The sequence below is a fragment of the Macaca nemestrina genome, chromosome X, assembly GCF_043159975.1.
Source record: "Macaca nemestrina isolate mMacNem1 chromosome X, mMacNem.hap1, whole genome shotgun sequence".
Lineage (NCBI taxonomy): Eukaryota > Metazoa > Chordata > Mammalia > Primates > Cercopithecidae > Macaca > Macaca nemestrina.
The window spans coordinates 20,938,914-20,952,816 of NC_092145.1; the positions used below are offsets into that span (position 1 = coordinate 20,938,914).

The 13,903-nt window shown below is 43.3% G+C and overlaps 1 protein-coding gene across 2 annotated transcripts in view; it reads left to right on the forward strand.

Moving 5' to 3' along the window:
* The window catches only part of LOC105481414 (placenta enriched 1), a 201,278-nt gene that overhangs the window by 30,418 nt on the left and 156,957 nt on the right, over positions 1-13,903 (forward strand). The window contains exon 1 of one of the 2 annotated variants that reach the window (XM_011741004.2): positions 1,358-1,590. The exons of the other annotated variant lie outside the window; for it this stretch is intronic. The gene's annotated coding sequence lies outside the window, so the exon portion shown is untranslated. Of the gene's footprint in view, positions 1-1,357; positions 1,591-13,903 lie in introns of those variants that run through there. 2 annotated transcript variants of the gene reach the window in all.

Here is a 13,903-nt window from a genome sequence, read left to right on the forward strand (position 1 = left end):
TGACTTTTCTCATTATGAAAATCATCTCCTTGGCTTTGTAGTTCCATTTCCTGTTTAATAGCAACTGAAATAGCCACAGGAGCCACCACCCCCCATCTGAGTCTGGCTATTTTCGAGGCTCCATTTGGAAGGGGATGGCCCCAGCAATCCAGGGGGTGGGAGGTGGTGGGGAGGGAGGCATTATTCTCTGGGTTGCAGCTGTGGCAGCAAGTACAGTATCCCCCACATGCCAGATGAATCAAGCTGAGGGCCAGATCTGGGCTGTGGGCCAGAGGTTCCCCACCCTGATTTATAGCGTGGACAGAGATGTGGGTGTTTTGTGAATATATTTTGATGATGATAAAAAAAGAGAGAGGGGAGGGAACGCCATTCCTTAAAAATGTGCTGAGGGAGGGAGGTTCAGACCTATCTTCCAGATTAGAGCAGCCTTGCTGTTCGCGGTAGCAAGTCGTTAGAAAGAGGCCCATGGAAGAGCAGCCTGTGAGAGGCCTTGAAACACAGTGAATTGTGAATGAGGCCCCTGTATGCCAGCCATTGGGGGCAGATTAGGCTTGCTGTCCCCTCTGCAGGTGTGGAGTGGGGGACTAAGCCTGCATTTTAACTCCTGCAGGTCCCAAGAGCAGAGAAAGGGAGCACTGGGCCTGCTGAGCTGTGGGGAGCCCCCTGGCCCCATGCGTTCCCAGTGCTAATAGTTCTCCCGAAACCAGCAAGGCTTTGCCTTTGAGATCAGGCCTAGGTCATAACCAATGTAGTGAGGACAATAGGCTAAGTGTGGAAGTTCGCCCTGGATGGAGTTTGGAGAAAACTCATGTGGAGGATTTCTTCTGAACCTTCAACCTAACACATTTGAGAGGGCTGGCTGAGCAGCGGATGGGATTTGTGGCTCCCTCCAGAATGTTCCCTTCCTAAACAAGGCACAACTAGGCACAGACCTCCTTGTTTTACTCGTGGGATGTCAGGCACAGTTGTCCTGGTTTACTGTAGTTTATCCAGGAAAGAACTTCAATCAGGTTTCCTAGGACCCATATAGATCTTTGAAGACAAGAGATTTATTCCCCAGAGGTAAGGCCACTAAACAGACAGGGTCCTAAAGCTTGCAGTTCATAAAATCCCATCGGTCTGCAAACATTTTTTTTTCCTAAGGGAAGGGCAGTGAACGTTCTCATGCCAACAGCCTGCAGTATCTGACAAGTACAATCTGGTTTTTTTCCCTCTCACCTCTCATGCTCCCAGCCTTGAGCCTTCTGTTCAAACCAGGCCTCATCCTCATCCCTAGCACCCCTGCCAACCCACCCTGCTCAGATTTGCCTTTAAGCTTTTGCTCCATCTGGAATCCTCTTGCCCTTTGAGGATCCAAAGCCTTTGTCCTTTCACATGACCAGTTCTCTGAGGAAACAGCCCTAGCTATTCCTGAGGCCCGCATTACTGCCTGACCAAGGGCTTTGGGGCACACACTGCCTGTGTGTCCATCCTCATGAACTCCAAATCTCCCCACTACTCCAGAGGACAAAGAAAACGAGACTGAGAACGAAGTCTGAAGGAGAAAGGCAAGTATCTTTCTGCTGGACTGGCCCTCAAGACCTAGCACAAGTGAGTTTTTGGAGTTTTTTCCTGTGATTTTTGTGTTTATGTATATACTTACCTCTTTTCTGTGTCCACTTCACTGAAACACAAATCCACCACACCCATAAGGCCAACCCTGGGTTACTTTTTGAGTCTGCAGAGATTTCCCCCAACAGACAAAACTTCTAAGCCCCGGAAGTTCTCTGTTTTATATCTAGGATGTGAACTAAGACTCTGTGAGAGGGGTTCTGGTCTATATCACTCGGGGCTGCCTCCTTCAAGGGATGGTGAGAAGCCCCCTGAAATGAAATAAAATGGTTTCTCAGCCTCTTCCTTTTGAATTTCCCATTTCCTGCCTCAGGGCTCAACAAAGGACTTGTGTATGAGGGGGTGTGTGAGTGTGTATACCGTGGCAGGAGAAGGCACACAGGATCCTTGTTGTTCATTCACTTTTCCTGGGAGGAAACAGCAGTGGGTGTCTACTCCCAGCAGTATTAGGGAGCAGTGGTGTGGGCCCCCGCCATCTCTTTTCCCAGCTTGCTGGGAACGTATTTTACTCCAAGGCTGGTTAAGTAACCACAAAGTTGCATCTCTGGCTTCTCTGACTACCTCCCACTCTCCACTTGATGCCCACAAAAACAATGTGTTCAGCTGATGCTTGGGTAACATTGTACATATTCCTAGCAAGGACATTGGACATATTCCTTGCAGATAAGGAAGGTAGGATCCGTTCCTGACTCAGGAGGCTGATGTTTCATTCTAATAAAGCTCAAGGTTTCTCCTCGCCCACAGTCGTGCTTTGTGATAATCCGGCAACAGCCAAACCTCAGTCACTGCTTTAAATGGCCCTATCTCAGCATTTAAGAGCATTTTCCAGGGGCTGACCTTCATAAAGATTGGGTTTTCTTTGAGATCCTGTTAAAAAACGGAGTAAGCATTGTGGGCACATGCTCATCACAACCCAGGGAACAAACTGTTGGCGAGGAGTGTAGTAGAGCCCACATACAGACCAAATGCATTAATTATGAGTGGTTCTTATCTTGTGATTAAAACAGATCTGGCAGGCCTGGAACTTGGCAGCCCTTGGTTAGCTATTAGTTCTATGCTACTGTACCGGCTGGGCAGTCATAAAACTGTATCTCTTTGAAAAATGGTCCATCATGTAGAACAGCCTCCTCTGCACCCATTAGCTCAAATTGATATGACTTGATGGCCCAGTCTTGGGCTTCTCAGATGCTGGATTTAATTTCTGTCTGGAGCTTTAGGAAATCTGGAGGAAGGGACACAAGGGCTGCATGCAGTGAGGTAGGGTCAGAGGATGTATGCACCAGCCCCCACCTCCATCTACACCACTCCCCTTCCTGCTGGAAAGCATCCCTCTAGTTCATGTTGCCATTGTGTGCCCCCACTCTGTCAAGCCCTGTTAAGGAATTAACTACAAGTTGGGAGTTCATTGGTAAGATCCTGGGACATGACTTGCAGGTGCAATCACAGCTTACTGCAGCCTCGACCTCCTGGGCTCAAATGATCCTCCCACCTCAGCCTTCCATGTAGCTGGAACTACAGGTGTTTGCCATCAATCCCAGGTAATTTTTTATACTTGTATATTGACAGGAGTCTCAAGGAGGCAAAAGCCCCCAAGGATGGAAGCCATAGTGCTGGGATAAGAACTCATAGGGTAGATATTTTTGGACTGAGTCTTATCAGAAGACACTGGGGGAATTTCAGGGATCAGAAGGGTGTGATTGGGAAAACAGGGGCAGAGCTTCCCAATGCCCTGGAAATCCCACCAAATAGACCACACTGAGTCCCCAATCAGATGGTGCCAATCTTTCTGCTCCACCCCGGCAGTAGTAGGCTTACGATATTGCTAGATAGCATTCATGAAGTTCCAGATAGGCCAAGTACTTTTGCAAGTTCATGAGCAGGCCCCTAGCGTAGTCTAGTTCGTAGTCTAGATGAGAAGGCTGTTGCTAATGCTTGAATGGGCTTTTATTTGATTATTTGATTTAAATGTCTCAAACATGGAGCAAGGACCTAATCTATTGACAAAAACATGAATTTGGGAATCAAATCCAACTACTGCTCATTTATTCACCTTCAAAAGTTGAGCATTTTATATTGAGCATTAAATCTGTGCCAGGCACAGTGAAAAGCATTCATGTGACAGGTAGGTACAATTATATCCCCATTCTATAGAGATACAAACTGACGCTTGGGCATATTCATCTCTGTTGCACAGCTCTAAAGTGGTGGCGCTGGAATTAAAAACAGTGTAGCACAGAGCATAGGTTGTGAAGTCAGGTTGCAGGAATATTCATATTCTTATAGATAGATGTGTAAAACTAAGGGATGTTTCTTTTCATAAGTGTTCTCTGGAGGAGCTCTCAGCCTCACATGGGAAAATAGCTCTGTCACTCAGAGGACAGCTTTAGGAGGAGGACACAGGCGTGGGTACCGTCAGCATATAGAAGGCAAGTGAAGCCAAGGGAGATGAGAGGAAGGGCCAGAAAGACTTGCTCCAGGTCACACGACCATCAAGGACAGAGCCAAGCCCAGGCAAGAGCACTTCACCCATTGCCGTTTCCTTCAGCTGCAACTTCCATACCAAGAGGCGGCTCCATCCTTTCCTTGCCCCCTCAAAAATGGTAACATTTGTCTGTTGCAGCGTGCAAGCTCACACCTTTCTCTCATATGGAGCTTTCAGGTCCTCATGTGCTTGTGCTTTCCTCCCTGGATCGGAGTGCATCTTCATGTGCTGTCCACATGTGTACGACAAAACTATCTCTCTGGGGCCGGGTGTGATGGCTCACACCTGTAATCCCAGCACTTTGGGAAACTGAGGCAGGCGGATCACTTGAGGTCAGGAATTTGAGACCAGCCTGGCCAACATGGTGCAACCCCATCTCTACTAAAAATACAAAGTTAGCCGGGTGTGGTGGTGCACGCCTGTAATCCCAGCTACTTGGGAGGCTAAGGCAGGAGAATCACTTGAACCTGGGAGGTAGAGGTTGCAGTGAGTGAGCCGAGATCAAGCCATTGCACACCAGCCTGGGCAACAAGAGCGAAACTCCGTCTCGGAAAAAAAAAAAAAAAAGAAACAAAAAACACCTATCTCTCTGGAAAGAATATCATAATGGCGTATATGCTCTTTTCTGGGCCTTTGTTTCAGGGGACAAGAATCTTAAGCCAAAGGAACAAATCCCTAACAGTGGAATTTCAGGCATCAGCCAGCAGGTGGGTGGGTTAATAAAGAGAGATTGAGAGAAGGCACCGTTCTGCCACTCCTGAAATCATACACCTGGCTCTGAGTTTCAGTCCCCTGTTTGGAAACCATAGCTGGAAAAGTCTCAGCTGCCCCTGACATGGTCAAATGGAAAGTGCATGGGCTCTGGAGTCAGACTGTCTGGGGTCATGTTCTAGCTCTGCTACTTACTAGCTGTAGGACCTTTCATAAGTTACTCACTGCGTGGTGCCTCTGTTTTCTCATTCTATAAAACAAGATAGGAATAGTACATAATTCACAGGGCTCTTAGGTGGGTGAATCTAGATGACTTGAATACATATAAACACTTAGCAGAGTGTCTGTGTACCGGGCACAATGGGAAGCACTTAATGAATAGTATCTAATCTTATCATTTCTCTGCTAAAGCTACCTCTTCTTTTAGGTCCCTTAACTAGGTAGGTCACTTTAGAGAAACTCAATTAATTCAACTGGAATTATTGAGTGTCTGTTGTGTGCCCAGCACTGTGCTGGGGACACTGTGAGGAATACAGGAGAAATCTATGAAGGAAGAACTGTTCTCAAGGAGCTTTTTAGGCAGGGTGTTTTGAGCTTCCTCCAAGAGCCTAACTAGCAGCCACGTGGAGAGGCCCATGGCTCTTCCTTACATAGTAGCATAGCAAGGGGTTTAAACTCATGGGCTGTGCAATCAGGCAGGCATATCGTCTCTGCCTCCTGACTGAGGTGTGATGTTGGGAAAGGTACACTACCTCCCTATTTCTCAGTTTCCTCATCTATAAAATGTGTATCATAATTACATCTTTATACATTGTGTGCCCATCAACATGGATTTATAATTATTGATTTATGCAATTGTCTTTTCAATCAGATAGGAAAAAAGGGAGTTTCAAAATACCTTAAAATCTTTAACATTTACCTTTAAATATTAAATTTACTGGTGTTCTTTTCTTTCTTCCTGTGGATTCAAACTACTATCTGGTGTCTTGTCATTTCAGCCTGAGAGGTTCCCTTTATCATTTCTTGTAGTGAAGATCTCTTAGCAACAAACTTTCACTTTTTGTCTAGCTGGGAATGCCTTCATTTCTCCTTTATTTTAAACAGCAGTTTGGTTGGGGATAGAATTTTTGGTTGACAGTTGTTTGCCTTTCAGCACTTTGAATATGTCATCACACTGGCTTCTGGTCTTCATGGTTTCTGATGAGAAATCAACTGTTAATTTTATTGGGGGTCTTTTGCGTGTGACGAGTCACTTCCCTCTTGCTACTTATAAGATTCTCTTTGCCTATGGCTTGTCACAGTTTGATTATGACATATCTAGATATGGACATTTTTGAGTTTATCCTACTTGGAGTTAGTGGTGCTTTTTGGCTGTGTAGGTTAATGTTTTTCATCAAATTTGGGGAGATTCTGCCTATTATTTCTTCAAACATTCTTTATACTCCTTTCTTCCTCTCCTCTCCTTCTGAAACTCCCATTAAGTGTACATTGTTATGCTGGATGGTGTCCCACAGGTGTCTGAGGCTCTGACATTTTTCTTCATTCTTTTTTCTTTCTGTTTCTCACACTGGATAATATGAATATCTTCAAATTTGCTGATTCTTCTACCCATTCAAACCCACCATTGAACATCTTTAGTGAATTTTTCACTTTGGTTATTATATTTTTAATTCAAAAATTTCTATTTTGTTGTTTTAAAATAATTTCTATTTATATTTTCTATTGAGATATCACTCTCATATTTTAGTTCTTTAGACATGGTTTCCTTTCGCTCTTTGAACCCATTTGAAATAGCTGATTTAAATCTTTGTGTGAAAAGTCCAATGTCAGGCCTTTCTCAGGGACAGTTTCTATTGATTGTTTTCTTTTCCTGTGTATGGGCTATTTCTTTGCAGATCCCATACGTTTTTTGTTGAAAACTGGGCATTTTGAATATTATAAGGTGGCATCCTGGAAATCAGATTCTCTGTCCTCCTGAGGGTTTGTTGTTGTTGCTGCTTGTTGTAGTACTTATTTGTTTAGTGACATATTCTGTTTGAACTTCTACCAGAGTTGGCTGGCCCTATCTCATAGCTACAATTTGCAAAGTATAACTCCCCCTACTGTTTGCTTTGGCTGCCCCACAACTCTTTTGATGAAACTTAAAGCCAGTCATTAAGAGAAGCGAGATATAAATACGAAGCTTGTCTTGATGCCTCTTAGATCTTCACTGAGCAACCTCTGTTCAAGTAACTCATAAATTACAAGGCAAATCAGCATTCATTATCTGCCTTTATGTCAGAATGAGAAAAAAATGAGAGATTTACATGGCATGCGAGAAGATCCCATTCCACTCTTCTATGAGGCGTTAAAGGCTCCCTCTTAAGTGAAATAAGCCACAATCCAGAAGGAGAATGGAAATCCATGTCACTTGAGAGAGATGCCCCTAGCCCTTTCCTTCTATTTGCAAGCCTCCCTACTTTTGAGGGAGGGGGAGCACACCCCTGCTAATCGGAGTTGTCTAGGTCCTGTTGTGTTACCAGAGACAGGGGTGCCTATGTGAGGCTGTCTCTCCACAGCAAAGGAGGCAGCCTTAGGAAATTGGGAGGTAATCAGAGACTGGGCCAGAAGGACTGGTAACATAGCCTGAGGAGCATGGGCAGAGTTTCTCCAGCACGATGGGGATAAGGAGGAGGGAGAGAAAGGGGGAAAGGGAGATAGGCAATGGGATAAAATATGGTCAGTAAATTCTGTGACACTGGGGCAGGCTTAGATCAATGGGTAGTTTGCCTTTCCTGACTCCATATTTTCACCAGGAAGTTTTTTTTGTTTTGTTTTGTTTTGTAAGACAGAGTCTTGCTGTGTCACCAGGCTGGAGTACAGTGGTATGATCTCGGCTTACTGCAACCTCCACCTTCTGGGTTCAAGCAATTCCCCTGCCTCAACCTCCCGAGTATCTGGGACTACAGGCACATACCACCATGCCCGGATAATTTTTTGTATTTTAGTGGAGTCAGGGTTTCACCATGTTGGCCAGGATGGTCTCGATCTCCTGACCTCATGATCCGCCCGCCTCGGCCTCCCAAAGTGCTGGGATTACAGTCGTGAGCCACAGCGCCTGGCCAGGAAGTTTTTAATATTGTTATTTTGTCCTTGAAATATTCCTTAAGCATCAACCTTATACATTCATTCAACAATTATGTACCAAGTGTCAGGCACTAGAAATACTGAGATGAATAAAACAGGTCCTGATTATAAGGGAAAGTAATGTATAGACAATTACAGTAGTGTGAGAGCAGGAGTGTGACTGAGGGAAGGCCAGGGAGCTGGATCTGCAAGGAGACCCCTCACTCCAGCTTGGAGTAGGGGTAGGAAATAGAATTTGTAAGGCTTCTAGCAAGAGGTAGTACATGAGATGAATCTCTAACCTTAAAGCACAATAAATTTGTCAAGCATCATTGGCCAAAGAGAGTGTGCGAGGGTGCAAACATCCTAGCGAGAAGGAACAGAAGCCAGAAGGAGCTTCTGGTATATTCTGATACATTCTGAGATGGAAAAATAGCTTTGGAAGATGGACATAGGGTGTATGGAGGGTTCCAGAGGAGATTAGATTAGAAATTTAAATAAAGCCAGATCATGAAATGCCCTGCATGTTTTTTGTTTGTTTTGTTTTTTGAGACAGTCTCACTCCATCACCCAGGCTGGAGTGCAGTGGTGTGATTTCAGCTCACTGCAACCTCTGCCTCCTGGGTTCAAGCTATTCTCCTGCCTCAACCTCCCAAGTAGTGGGGATTACAGGCACCCGCCACCACACCCGGCTAATTTTTATATTTTTAGTAGAGACAGGGTTTCACCATGTTGGCCAGGCTGGTCTCAAACTCCTGACCTCAGGTGATCAACCCACCTGAGCCTCCCAAAGTGTTGGGATTACAGGCATGAGTCACTGTGCCTGGCATGCCCTGCATGTTTTAAGGAGGCATCTGTGCTTTATCTTGAAGGTATGAGGGAGTCAACAAAGGATTTCACAGGGGAATGACCTAGATAGTATAGTAAGGCAGTTAAGAGTGCAGAATCTATGTATCAGTGACGTTCAAAGTGTAGTTCAGGTACCAGCAGTCTCAGTGTCACTGGGAACTTGTTAAAAATGCAAATTCTTGGGCCCCATTCTAGACCTACTGAATCAAAAACTAGAGATAGGCCCCAGTCATCTGTGTTTTAACAAGCTCTCCAGGTGACTCCAATGCATGCTCAAGCTAGAGAACTACTTCCCTACACAGACCACCTAGGTTGGGAGCCTTAGCTCTCTCACTATATAACCTTGGGCAAATTCTAAACTCCAGTGAAGAGAGGGGGTAAGGGGAGGGGACAGGAAGTGAGGGAACAGCCATGACACTAAACTAAGACCCACAGGCCATATAAACATGGTTGGTCATCCAGAAGGAATCTGAGTGACAGTGACATTCATGATAATAGCTCACAATTATTAAGAGCTTACTGCAGACCGGGTATTATTCTAAGAACTTTACAAATATTAATCTACTTAATCCTTACAACAACTTTATAATCCTATTTTTCAGCTGAGGAAACTGGGGCTCAGAAAGGTAAAAATATGGAGTGATGTGGAGAGATGTTTACAATTAAAGTGGGAATTGGTTTTTTTGTTTTGTTTTGTTTTGTTTTTGACACAGGGTCTCACTCTGTCACCCAGGCTGGAATGCAGTGGTACGATCACAGCTCACTGCAGCCTCGGCCTTCCAGGCTCCAGCCATCCTCCCACCTGCCTCCCAAGTAACTGGGACTACAGGCACACTCCACCATGCCCAGCTAATTTTTGTATTTTTTTGTAAACATGGGGTTTCGTCATCTTGCCCAGGTTGGTCTCGAATTCCTGGGCTCAAATGATCCTCCCACCTTGGCCTCCCAAAGTGCTGGGATTACAGGCATGAGCCACTGCACCCAGCCAAGTTTTGTTTTTATTGAAAGAAAAAACCCGTAAATCATGTATATATGCATGGAAAAAGACTGGGAGGAAATAGCCCAACATACTCATTGTGGTGGTGCAATTGCAGGCATTTTAAATTTCTTTTTTGTAGTTATCTTTGTTTTCCAGAATTTCTATAAAAAGTTTATATTGCTTTTGTAATCAGGGAAAACACCCTTTTGAAAAAGAAAATAAATTGAGCACGTGCACTTGAGGAAGATGTGAGCATCCTCTCAGTGCACAATGCAGACCCACAGAAAGAAAAATGCACGCTGCTTGTCACTATTTCATGCAAGAGGATTCTGAGGGACTTATCACATTGGCACGCAGTGAGGGAACTGGTGGAGGAGTTTCTCTCAGGTCTCAGAACTGGGAAGAGCTATAGTGATTTGCTTTTTATCTTATAGTCACTGTTACTCATGTAACTCAATGATCTTTCAACTTTTTTTTTTTTTTTTTGCCTGAGACTTCCTTGAGATTTTTAAACTTTTTGTTTCAAAGTAATTTTAGATTTACATGAAAGTTGGAAAAAAATCAGTGCAGATAGATAGTTCCTTAACACCCTTCATCCAGCTTTCCCTAATGTTTTTTTTTTTGTTTTTTTTTTTGAGACGGAGTCTCGCTCTGTCGCCCAGACTGGAGTGCAGTGGCGCGATCTCGGCTCACTGCAAGCTCCGCCTCCCGGGTTCACGCCATTCTCCTGCCTCAGCTTCCGGAGTAGCTGGGACTACAGGCGCCCGCCACCACGCCCGGCTAATTTCTTTTTGTATTTTTAGTAGAGACGGGGTTTCACCGTGTTAGCCAGGATGGTCTCGATCTCCTGACCTCGTGATCCGCCCGCCTCGGCCTCCCAAAGTGCTGGGATTACAGGCTTGAGCCACCGCGCCCGGCCTCCCTAATGTTAACTGAGTTAACCATAGCACAGTTTCCAGATCAAAACTAGGAAATCCACAATGGTACAATAATATTGACTAAACCATAGAGTTTATTTACATTTTCCCAGTCTTTTCCACTAATGTCTTTTTTTCTGTTCCAGAAGTCAGTCTAGGATCCCACCTGATATCGCATTGTCATGTCTCATTATCCTCCTTCAATTTGACAGTTCTTCAGTCTTTGTCTTTTGTGGCTTTGACATTTTGTAAGATCCTGGTCAGCTACTTTGTAAAATGTCCCTTGATTTAGATTTGTTTTATGTTTTTTTTCATGATTAGATTGAGGTTACAGGTTTTTTGAGGGAAATATCAGGGAAGTGATATTATGCCATTCTTAGCACTCTCTGATCTTTTAATAACTGTGTCCCCTTAAACATTTTTATCATGCAATTTTAAAATTATAAGCGCAAATGGTTGCAAAGATGTTTATTTCCAATCTGTTGTAAATATCAGCATTTGAAATGCAATTACTTCACTGTTTTAAAAGTATTCAATGGAATCTAAATACCAAAGTCATTTTTACCCACCATTATTTTATTTTAAAATACATGAAGATTTTTTAAAACATTTAACATTTTACTCCTTGAATCTGTATTTCTAGTCCACTTTCCTCAGATAATTTTATCTGAAGGTAATACATTTTTAGCTGGGAGCGGGGGGCTCATGTCTGTAATCTCAGCACTTTGAAAGGCCAAGGCAGGAGGAGTGCTTGAGGCCAGGAGTCAAGACCACTCTGGGCAACATAGAAAAATTTTACAAAATCAACCAGGTGTGGTGGTGCGTGCCTACTGTCCCAGATACTCAGAGGCTGAGTTGGGAGGATCGCTTGAGCTTGAGAGGTTGAGGCTGCACTGAGCCATGATCCTGCCACTGCACTCCAGCCTGGGTGACAAAGTGAGACCCTGTCTCAAAAAAAAAAAAAAAAAAAAAGTAGTACATTTTTATACCTAAAAGGTAAGGCTTAAAATGCTCACCCTATGTGACTTCTCTGTAACAAAAAATATGCTTTATAAATTGAAATTGATTTATACTTGCTTTTTATCATAAAGCACTATTAGAATTATTATGATTATTATACACAGTGATCAAAACAAGTATATTTAAAGTTTTTTTAAAAATAATTATTCCTCGTGAAAAGTAAATTTTTATTTAAATATCTCTCTTAATGAAATGAATGGGATTTTCTTTTCAGGTATCCAGGATAAATAACACTTATTGCTAGAGACAGTATTCAGCATCACATCTTTTTTTTTTTTTGAGACAAGGTCTCATGTTGCGCTGGCTGGACTCAAACTCCTGGGCTCAAACAGTCCTCGTGCCTTAGCCTCCTGAGTATCTTGGACTGTAGGCTCTCACCTTTCAGCATCAATTCTATTTCTAATTTTTTAATATATTTAAGGGCTGAATAAACTTGTTTATATAAGAAAAAGAAAATTTAAAAGTTTTATTATAGCACTGTCATGTAATTCCATGAACCTCTGGGCTATAAACCAAAAATCAGAGTTATCTCCCTACAAAAATAACTTTTCCATTTTTTATTGAGATATAATTCACATATCACAGAATGCACACCTTTAAACTATATGATTAGTGGTTTTATATATTTAGAAAGTTGTACAACTATCACTACTATTCAATTCCAGAATATTCTCATCATCCCCAAAAAGAAACTCGTTACGTGTTAGCAGTCACTCTCCATTTCCCCCTCGCCCCAACTCCTGGCAAACATTAATTTTTCTGCCTCTGGATTTGCCCATTCTGGTCATTTCATGTAAGTGGAATCACGTAATATGTGGCCTTTTGTGTCTGGCTTATTTCACTTATTTCACTTTGCTGAATGTTTTCAAGGTTTATCCACATTGTAGCATGAATCAGTGCTTCATTCCTTTTTATACCTGTACAATATTCCATTGTATAGATACACCAGATTTTCATTATCCATTCGTCAGCTGATGGACATTTGAGTTGTTTCCATCTTTTGGCTATCCGTGAATAGCAATGCTATAGACATTCATTTATGCCGAGTGCAATGACATGTGCCTGTAGTTTCAGCTACTCAGGAGACTGAGGCAGGAGGGTCATTTGAGCCCAGGAGTTCAAGCCCAGCCCCTGGGTAGCACAGAGAGATCTCATCTCTAAAATAATAAAAAGAGCACATTGATTTACAAGGTTTTCAGTGGGCACATGTTTTCATTTCTCTTATTGGGTAGCATGGGAACTCTGTGTTTATAGATTTTTGAGGAAATGCCAGACATTCTCAAAATAGCTGCACCACTTTACATTCCCATCAGCAACGTATGAGCATTCCAATTCTTCCGCACCCTCACCAACACTTCCTTGTTATTATCTGCTTTTTTTTTTTTTTTTTTTTTTGAGATGGAGTCTTGCTGTGTCACCCAGGCTGGAGTGCACTGGCGTGATCTCGGCCCACTGCAACCTCTGCTCCCAGGTTCAAGCAATTCTCCTGCCTCAGCCTCCTGAGTAGCTGGGATTACAGGTGCATGCTACCATGCCTGGCTAATTTTTGTATTTTTAGTAGAGACGGGGTCTTATCATCTTGGCCAAACTCATCTTGAGCTTCTGACCTTGTGATCCACCCGCCTCGGCCTCCCAAAGTGCTGGGGTTACAGATATGAGCCACCAAGCCTGGCCTGTCTTTTTTTTAAGAGACAAGTTCTCACTCTGTTACCAAGACTGGAGTGCAGTGGCAGCGATCATAGCTCACTGTAGCCTCAAAATCCTAGGCTCAAGCAATCCTCAGCATCCCAAGTAGCTGGAACTACAAGGTGTGTGCTACCATACCTGGCTAATCTTTTAATTTTTTTTTCAGAGATGGGGTCTTGCTATGTTGCCCAAGCTGGCCTCAAACTCCTAGCCTCAAGTGATCCTCCTGCCCTAGCCTCCCAAAGCACTGAGATTACAGGCGTGAGCCACCGTGCCCGGCCTGTCTTTTTGATTACAGACATCCTAATAGATGTCTTCACTAGGTATCTCTTTGTAGTTTTGATATGTCTTTCCTTAGTGGCTAATGATGTTGAGCATCTTTTCATGTACTTATTGGCCATTTGTTTATCTTCTTTGGAGAAATACCTCTTCAGATTCTTTGCCCATTTTTAATTAGGTTATTTGTCTTTTTATCATTTAGTCATGAGAATTCTAGATACTCTAGATACAAGTCCATTATCAGATATATGACTTGCAAATATT